Genomic DNA, 9,648 nt, shown 5'->3' with positions numbered 1-9,648 from the left:
CTCTCGGCGCGCGCCACGCCTCGCCTCTGCCTACTGGCAGAGGAAGACGACGAGCGGCGAGGGGGTTTGCGGTGGTGGGCTGGGCCACCAGCTGGGCCAGCGATGGGGGGGGCAAAGCTGGGCCGGTTCGTGGTGCCAGGTAAGCTGGGCTTCTCTCTTCTGTTTTGTTTTTTTATTTACTGTTTTCTATTTTTTTTGCAACTGTGAGGCTTTATTAAAAAATACTTAGGCATCTCTAAAAATCCAGAAAATAACCAGGGGCTCTGTTTAGATTACTTCCAACAGCCCACACTTATTTTTAGAATTATTTGGGCATTTAAGATATTTACTAGCATTTAGATGCCCAAATACAAATAGAGTATGATTTAATTCAGAGCCCAATATGTCCTGCAAAAATATAAATCATTTTTGGTAGATGCTTTCACCTCAAACCAGAAATGTTGAACATTTTTAGAGGGCATTTTGGGTTTAATGAAAAAGATTTTATTTTGACCCTAGTTGAATTCATTTGGTGCTAGGGTTTAGTCAATCCCCATTTCAGGTTTAAATGAAATTTAAACATGAAGCAACACTCTAATGCATGCACTAGGCATTGTCAGAACTAGGGATGTGACAACTCACCCCCACTAAACAAGAATCTCGTCTCGAGATTCAAGCGTAGGGTAAAGTGAGGGGTAAACGCAACTAGTATAGTCTTCACGATCCAGGGTGCACTTCAGTTGAACGTTGATTCATTCACCATCATTGTCTTGATGTCTTGCTCTGAGAAATCCTGCCAACATGACATGGAGGGAAGAAGGAGACTCTAGAAGGGTCGATCTTCTCGAAGATCGAACAACTCACGGAATGAGACATAGGACCATCTCTTGGGTTGAGACACGAGATACACATCAAGAGGGGTGGAAAGAAACGGATGACGAAGGTTCACTAGGTAGACAACAATTTCACGCTTAAGAAGGTGGTAATCGATTGTCAACGTAGCAAGGAGTTGAGTTGCCATGAAACCACAACGAGACACCTTCGGAACCGTGACTCGTAGATATCTCCCCTTAAGTGGCAAAAAGAATTACCTTTGATTCAGAGATCATTGAAACTCTTTAAACCAGCCTAAGACAATTCTCGAGCGATCGTTTGGAGGGGGTCAGTAGAATGGCATACTCAGACTTGGATGATGTGGATTACCTTGTTGAAGACAACGCAATGGATGAATTTGCTTATCACCGGAAATGGAAGAGACCCATGGTAGAATGGCACATTGGCGGTGCAAGCTGGGAACAAAATGCAAATGATGGGAATGATTCTGGTAACTAGGGAAGAACCCAACAATAGAGAGTGGATTCACTGTTTGAAAAGGTCATAGCATTGCCGAGGAAACCGAGAGGAATCCCAGTTAGAGCCGAAGATAACACGTAGCGCTTATGCGTGCTCTCAAGAACTTGAGCATTTCCATAATCATCAAGATTTTACCAACATCCGTGTCAAGGATGCTGACAACACAACATACTACCATGATGAATAGCGATGGACGATGCAGATGCAAAGGAGGATAACACTTTCTCAGATTTCACCTTAGCGAGCCAAGGAACAAAATCTGGACGATCGACCGAGAGACATTTAGCACTCTGCTTCTAATGTTCTTCTTGATGTGCTAGCGTAATCCCCCCATAGATATGGTTTATATCTAGAACATCAAGTAAAAGGTCGGACTTCGGGAACACAAAAATCCATAGGGGCAACTAGGGAGTAAAACCCTACGAAATCCTTATGGGGAGGTGGCCAACTTCTTCAATCAAGATACTGCAATAATAGGTCTTCCGGTGGGGTGTGTTGACCACGACATCCACTTTACCGGTTTTCGAGGGACCGATATTATAGTTCTTGGGAAATGTTCCAACCCATCATATCTGCCTGAGATTCAGATCTGGTTGGTGTCAGGATATTCCAGACTCATCGAGTCTAGGAAGAAAAATGAAAGTTTGCAACACAAATCGACGAGATAACGTTGCGGGATTCTCGGGAGATGAACTACGATAGCAAGCTCCAAAACATGAGCTGGTTCTGCTACAAACATGTGAACACGTTGTCCCAGACAAGCATGGCCACGTAGTAGTCTTATAATAAAACACTACCGAGTTCAGGTGGGGAACCATCAACGAGGATATCAAAATCCTTACAGAAGGCATGCTCTTAAGAAGGAACTTCTTCTCCTTGAACAAATCAATCAGTGGCTTGGTGTGCTCGGAACACATATGGAATGAAGGTTGCAAGTCTCCAGACCACAGAATACTTCGCACGTATGCATGACTGACTTGGGCTGATTCCAGAGGAAGCAAAACTAACTTTCTCATATTCACAGCGGCAACTTTCACCAAATGCACGTGTATAAGAGGAAGTCACTCCTTTCATCAAACAAATACTTCATGAGCTAGCATGAACAAATGCTTTCAAAAGTTTCCAACACTAGCTTAATGTTCAACAAAATCATGGAGGAGATAAGGATGTTGTCAATGGGCTCGACAACAATTCATCTAGGTTTCCTTTTAAAAGGAATTCCATAGTTAAGTGAACACGGTGATAGCATTGGTCAGACCAAAGATGTAATGGTGTATGCTCGAGGGATCAACCACGAATAAGACAACATTACGAGCATCGTTGGTACTGATTTGATTTGACGATAGCCCACACTCAAATCAAAGGATTGATAAGACAATAGGTCCAGCAACTGATCACAAGGACCAATCGATGAAGATATCATCTTTCTTCAACACACACTACACAAGAATATCCCTTTGGAACGAACTAAGTCAGACAAGCTTTTATCTTCCAACTCTCCAAGTTGTTGTCTAGCTTAACCAACTAGCTCAGGGATATCTGACACCGATTCTTGGAGAGAAGGTGGTTCACAAGAACCCAACTTGATCACGAACTCAACATAGCGGTCAGGTGACAACCCGGTAACACCTCCAAGAAGATATTTGGATAGTCACGAACCACCGGTATGTTACTAAGCTCGAGAACAATCTTGCTTTTGAGGGCAAGACGATATGATTGGATGAGTGAGGACTTGACAAGATCCTAACTCATCAATCGAAGGGTGCACCGAAATAAGGACTAGGTAGCACGATCAGTCTTAGAAGGATGATTCGAAAACCAACATACTAAGAATGAAAGTATTATCCTTTAACTACCAAGCAACAGAGTTGCCAGCAGTATTGATTTCACACATCACAATTCATTTGTCGGTATTCCGGTTGCATCAACACGAGGGCCGAGGAATGAACAGTGATGGCAAGAAGTATCACTGTACCAAGAGTTCATGGGATGATGTGCAATTCCTATAACAACCTCGATATAAAATATGTAATACTCCAAGGTAGAGCAGAACCAAAAGCTGGATTGGCATTTGATCTGCGGAATACAACTACTTTGACCCAATCCTAGATATGGAAGAGGTACTGGAGTTTGTTTCTCCTAGTCGTCCCGGAATGGAATGGCTTGACAGACCACAAGAGTCATAGACATCGATGAACGAACGCACGCATACTCTTGACTATCAATTGATAGACGAGGGTCAGAATGCAACTAAAGAGAACAACTCAAAGGAACATATAACTTTCTGAGTTGTGGATGCATAGATTAGTATGTCGAACCAAGTTCAACATATTTCTTCCGGATAACCCATGCAGAAAGGTAGAACTGGCAGAGTCACGATTTATGAGTGGAGATCTCCTCAAGAGTACTCTAATTGTGATCTTTTAATCCAGAAGAACTCCTGCCAAGAGTGGTTCATGGTAATTGGAAGAAGGAAATACCACGGACCTCGAGGACTATCATAAGGTTACTAATATCCTAAAAGAGCTAGCAATTACTAACAACATGAAGTAGGTAGAGTGAATCTCGGGTTCAAGAACCCAGGAGCAGAATACCTACTACTAAGTAGCATCACGGGATGCTTTCGAGAATGATGGCCAGAATCATCACACTGGGAACACAAATCCTGGCTAATTACTAGATGATCCCCTAAGACACCTAGGGTCACAATAATATCTCCAACATATATGTCAAGGTAACGAAGTACCTCAACTCACTGATTAGTGTGGTTAATCTGGCCCATGGGAACATTGAAACGGGAAGAAAGGATTTGCAATTGCATCAGACTACTTAGAAACCTGGGATGACTCGGACAGCATAACGGCTGTAAATGCTCAGAAAAGATTTGAGACATTCACAAAAATGGTGGCATAACCACTCAGAAGCACAATATCAAGGTTTCGAGATCAACAATTAACATACGGGAGTAGTAGGAACTGAACTGAGACTTAAGTCCAACAATCTTATAAGTCTACGGATTAGTAACACGTGATCCTGATAGAAAGAAGAGATAGCCTAGTTCTTAATCCCCGTAGAAGAGAAGATGATGACTCAGATCAGAAGGCCATGAGGTATAAGGAGTAAAAAGAGCCTTACGTTCCATCCCACAATCAATTCCCTTATATAACTAAAGAATTTCTAGACTCAACTTCGACCAGTTTGGCTTGGTAATCCTACAGGCAGTCAAGCTCTGATACCAACACTGTCAGGACCCCGACTCGATGTCACACCGATCTAGCCGATAACACCTCATATCACTTTGCGGCCTCACGCACGGTATCCCCACGGGTGTCGCCTTACCTTTGCCCGGGACCGTTTGCGCCTTTTGGCTCACGTATATGATAGTGTCGCTAGCATCCATATGATAAAGAGCCCGGGCTGACATGACTAGTCGTAAACCCAAAGTGGCACAGACTTACAGGGACAGGCATCCATGACCCAGCATCGAACGTGTCGGTCATCAGCGGGTGAATCTAGGCTGTAGCACTGGGCTAGCGGGACTCCGGTAAACCGGGCTGTAGCGGGCTAACAGGACTCCGGTATTCATCGCGTGACATTTCCCCGAAGGGACAGACACAGGAACGAAGAAGGACACATGCCGGCCAGCCTAAGTGTTCCGGAGCAGTAGCAAGCTACCATGGCTCGGTGGAAACACTAGGAGACATTTCCCGGTAAGAGAGGCTACCAAGGATAAACAACTAGGTTGTCAGATCCCACACATACCAAGCATTTCAATAACATACACACAATATGCTCGATATGTGCAACTACAACATGGCATCACAACATGACTCTACGACTCAAATATTTTAATCAATAGGCTCCGAGGAGCGAGATATTACAAACAGGGGTCTCATGACCCAACAATCAGAACATACAAGTCAAAGCACAAGCGGAAGCTATCATGTCTGAGTACAGACATCTATAAATGAAAAGGGCTGAGAAGCCTGACTATTTATCAGATCCTGCCGAGGGCACAAGATCGTAGCTGAGGTATCAAGCTAAACGTCGAAGTCCACGCGGAACTACTAATGAGACTGAAGTCTCTCTGCAAAACATAAAATGGGCAAACGTGAGTACAAATGTACCCAGCAAGACTTACATCAGATCTATCTACATATGCCTCATTATCAACAAAGGGGATGGTGGAGTTTGACTGCAGCAAGCCAGCTTTGACTCGGTGGCTATCCTGAACTACGACTGCAAGTAACTCTTTGAGGTGGCGCACACGAGTCCACATATTCACCATATCAATACACCACTATGGATCCGCTTCCGTCTCCCTACGAGAACGCCATCCATAGCACTCACGCTTATCTTGCGTATTTTAGAGTATCCACTTTCACTTGTCTATGAACTGTACAAGGGGTCCACGTTTCCATATCCGAGGAATCCGGCTATTCGAATAGATGATGTTAACCCTGCAGGGGTGTACTTCTTCACACACGCTCTCGCCACTTACCGCCCTGTACACGTCATGTACCTCGGCAACCTTCAAGCGGAAGCCGGGCGAGGGAGTCGGCCACGACCTGACTAACCGAACAAGTCTCTCGTCCAGGTTTATCGCCTATTCGGGTTCCATCCGCAAGGAGATCCGGCCGGGGTGTCGCTCACGGCCCCAAACGATGTGAGCAGGGTTCCCAAGCCCACCAACCGGGTGCCACTTGGTACACCGGGCCACTGTGCCTAGTCTGTCCCAAGCCCACCTGTACCGGGTACCACTTGGTAGACTACTAACACTACCTACAAACACCAAAAACTAGTTGCAACTCCTGGACAGAGATCAAGTTGATTAATAAGTCGAGAGAGCTTGGAGCGCCCGGAGCCCAATGTGTGGTAGTAACTGATCATGGATCACAAACACAGAACTCAGTTCCTGAGGATGGCTGCAATGAGACAACCCACCATGTACTCCTACATGGCCTCTCACCGCTACCTTTATCAAATCGTGTTCACACACTTAGTTCACCCATAGTAGGACAAGTTCACACGCCTCTGATTCATCCCCGATGAATCAGACCTGACTCAACTCTAAGCAGTAGCAGGCATGACAAACAAGCATGAATGAGTAGGCACATCAGGGCTCAAACAACTCCTACTCATGCTAGTGGGTTTCATCTATTTACTGTGGCAATGACAGGTCATGCAAAGGATAAAGGGGTTCAGCTACCGCAGCAAGTAACAAATATGTCGTTGTTGTCCTAATGCAGTAAAAGAGAGCAGGAGCGAGAGAGTGGGATTGTATCGGAATGAACAAGGGGGTTTTGCTTGCCTGGCACTTCTGAAGATAATATAGCTCTCCATTGGTGTCACCGATCACATCGTCGGTACACGTCTATCGAGAGGGGACAAATACCGGCAACACAGAAGGGAACACAATCAATGCAATGCACAATATGATGCATGATCATGACATAGCAAAATGAATGTGTTTTGAGCTAATGCAACTAGCAACAGATTAAATGAAGTTGGTTTGAATACAAGATTCAAATTCAAACTCCATATATGATTATTTAAATGCCCTTTATTTGTTTTGTCCAAAACAGAGGACAAACATTGTTCAAACATGCATGAAAATGGTACAGATGGATTCCTTGAATTTTTCTGATAATTTTTCATATATAAATTATTTAGTTTGGAGTTACGGTTAATTTTCTATGATTTATAGAAGTTTTAGCTATTTTCTGAAATTATTAAATCATTTAAGATTATTTAAATTCCAGAAAATACTTATTGCGTCAGCCTGACATCATCATGACGTCAGCAGGTCAACAGGGCGCCTCCAGGTCAAACCTGACCAGTGGGGTCCACTGGTCAGTGACCCAGGGCTGTTTAGCTCGCTGACAGGTGGGGTCAGGTCAACATCCACGTCATCATGGTCAACTCTGACGTGTGGGTCCACAGTGATTAGATAATATTAAACAGAATTTAAACTAGTGTTAGTTAGGGGCGTGGGCCCAGTAGTCAGTGAGAGGGGGGGGGTTAGTTAGTGGGGTCATTAGCGCTAATTAAGTGACACGTCGACTTCGCCGGAGTTCGGCCGGCGACGACCAAAACTGCGGCGGAAGCTCGCCGGAGTGGCGCTGCGAGCGGTTTTGGGCCAAGCCAAGGGCACCAGAGGGTTGCCCTTGCTTGCGCGCATCCAAAGGAGGCATGAGGGAGGCGCGGGGTGGCCGGAGCTCGCCGGAGTGGAGGCCGTGGCGGCTGCCGGAGCTCGGGTTTGGGCGGAGCGAGGTTAGGGAGCGCTAGGGGGCTGGCTGAGGTGCTATGCGGACTCCTGGGGCGGCTAGGAGCATGCTAGGCTCGTCGGACTGGCCGCAGCAGCACGTCAGTGCCATGCCCGGCGTCCATGGCGGACGGCGGCGCTCGGTATGGTGGCTAGCATGGCTACTGCACGGGAAACCAACGGGGAGAGAGGGGAAACATAGGAGAGCTCACGGAGGGGCTAGCAGAGGAGACGACGAAGTCGGGGAAGCTCTGGACGCGCCGAATCGGTGGAGTCGATCTTCGGGCACCGGAGGTGAAGACGACGATGCTCCGGTCGGCTGGGGCCTCTTCTGGTCGCGTGACATGACGAGGAGGTCGAGGGAGGACCGGCGGAGCTTCCTGGGGCGTCGGTGAGGCTAGGGGTGGCCGGTGGCCATGGGTACGGCGACGATGGCGGCGAGCTCCGCTCGGTGGTGTGCGTGAGAGGGAAACAGAGGAGGGAATGGGGTCCAGGGGAAGAGAGGGGAGGTGCAGGGGGCGAGGGCGGCTCCGTGGCGTCGCGAGGGAGTCGGGGAGGCTGCCACGGCGAAGCAGGAGGTGGCGTCGGGGCTCTCGGCGCGCGCCACGCCTCGCCTCTGCCTACTGGCAGAGGAAGACGACGAGCGGCGAGGGGGTTTGCGGTGGTGGGCTGGGCCACCAGCTGGGCCAGCGATGGGGGGGGCAAAGCTGGGCCGGTTCGTGGCGCCAGGTAAGCTGGGCTTCTCTCTTCTGTTTTGTTTTTTTATTTACTGTTTTCTATTTTTTTGCAACTGTGAGGCTTTATTAAAAAATACTTAGGCATCTCTAAAAGTCCAGAAAATAACCAGGGGCTCTGTTTAGATTATTTCCAACAGCCCACACTTATTTTTAGAATTATTTGGGCATTTAAGATATTTACTAGCATTTAGATGCCCAAATACAAATAGAGTATGATTTAATTCAGAGCCCAATATGTCCTGCAAAAATATAAATCATTTTTGGTAGATGCTTTCACCTCAAACCAGAAATGTTGAACATTTTTAGAGGGCATTTTCGGTTTAATGAAAAAGATTTTATTTTCACCCTAGTTGAATTCATTTGGTGCTAGGGTTTAGTCAATCCCCATTTCAGGTTTAAATGAAATTTAAACATGAAGCAACACTCTAATGCATGCACTAGGCATTGTCAGAACTAGGGATGTGACATGTTGCCACCTTTATCACGGGTTGTTAGTGGGCCCGATGTCCCATCGGACCATATATGGCCCATGGGCAGCACGGGCCATTCCCAGGTCGAAAGTCACACCGAGCTGAAATGGGCCCATGTCAACGTCGAGCCTCTAATAGGTCGAAAGTCACTGGGCTGTAATTGGGCCCAAATATTCAGTGAACAATTAACGGGCCAGATCTGGCTTCGGGCCGTAAATGGGCCCAAATATTCAGCGAAAAATTAACGGGCCAGATCTGGCTTCGGGCCGTAAATGGGCATTTATTAAGGAGGCCGTTATTGGGCTAGCCAACTAGTACCTGAGTAAGTACTATGGGCCTTTGACTGGGCCCGCCTTTTTAACCTATATGGGCCTTTGTTGGGCCCAGCCACGTGTCGACGTATCATAGGCATGTCTCCTCCAATGGACGGGCAACATCTGGCCCACTAACAAGCTGACAGGTATTCCCTCCGGCCAATCAGAATTTGACATGTGGAAATTTCCCATTGGTCCCGGCTGTTTATGGGTTATTGGATCCAAAACCGGACCGGATAGCTTAACGGCATTCCGTTACGGTGGATTCCACGTGTCGGTCACCCTTGACAAAAGCACTTCTGTGACGCGCGATTTATCGTCATGGAAGTGGACACTTTTGTGATGATAATTTTGGTAATGTCATGGAACACTTCTACGACAGCACAAGTATGACTATCTTGATTCTGTCATAAAATCGTCATGGATGTACATGCATGACAAAAAAACGCGACCTACTGTGACAAACAGGTATCATCACGGAAGTGTATTTTTTGTAGTGTTAGTGAACGTATGAATACATAGACAAAATA

Source organism: Triticum dicoccoides, chromosome 6B, assembly GCF_002162155.2.
Source record: "Triticum dicoccoides isolate Atlit2015 ecotype Zavitan chromosome 6B, WEW_v2.0, whole genome shotgun sequence".
Taxonomy (NCBI): Eukaryota; Viridiplantae; Streptophyta; class Magnoliopsida; order Poales; family Poaceae; genus Triticum; species Triticum dicoccoides.
This window is presented reverse-complemented; position numbering follows the sequence as displayed.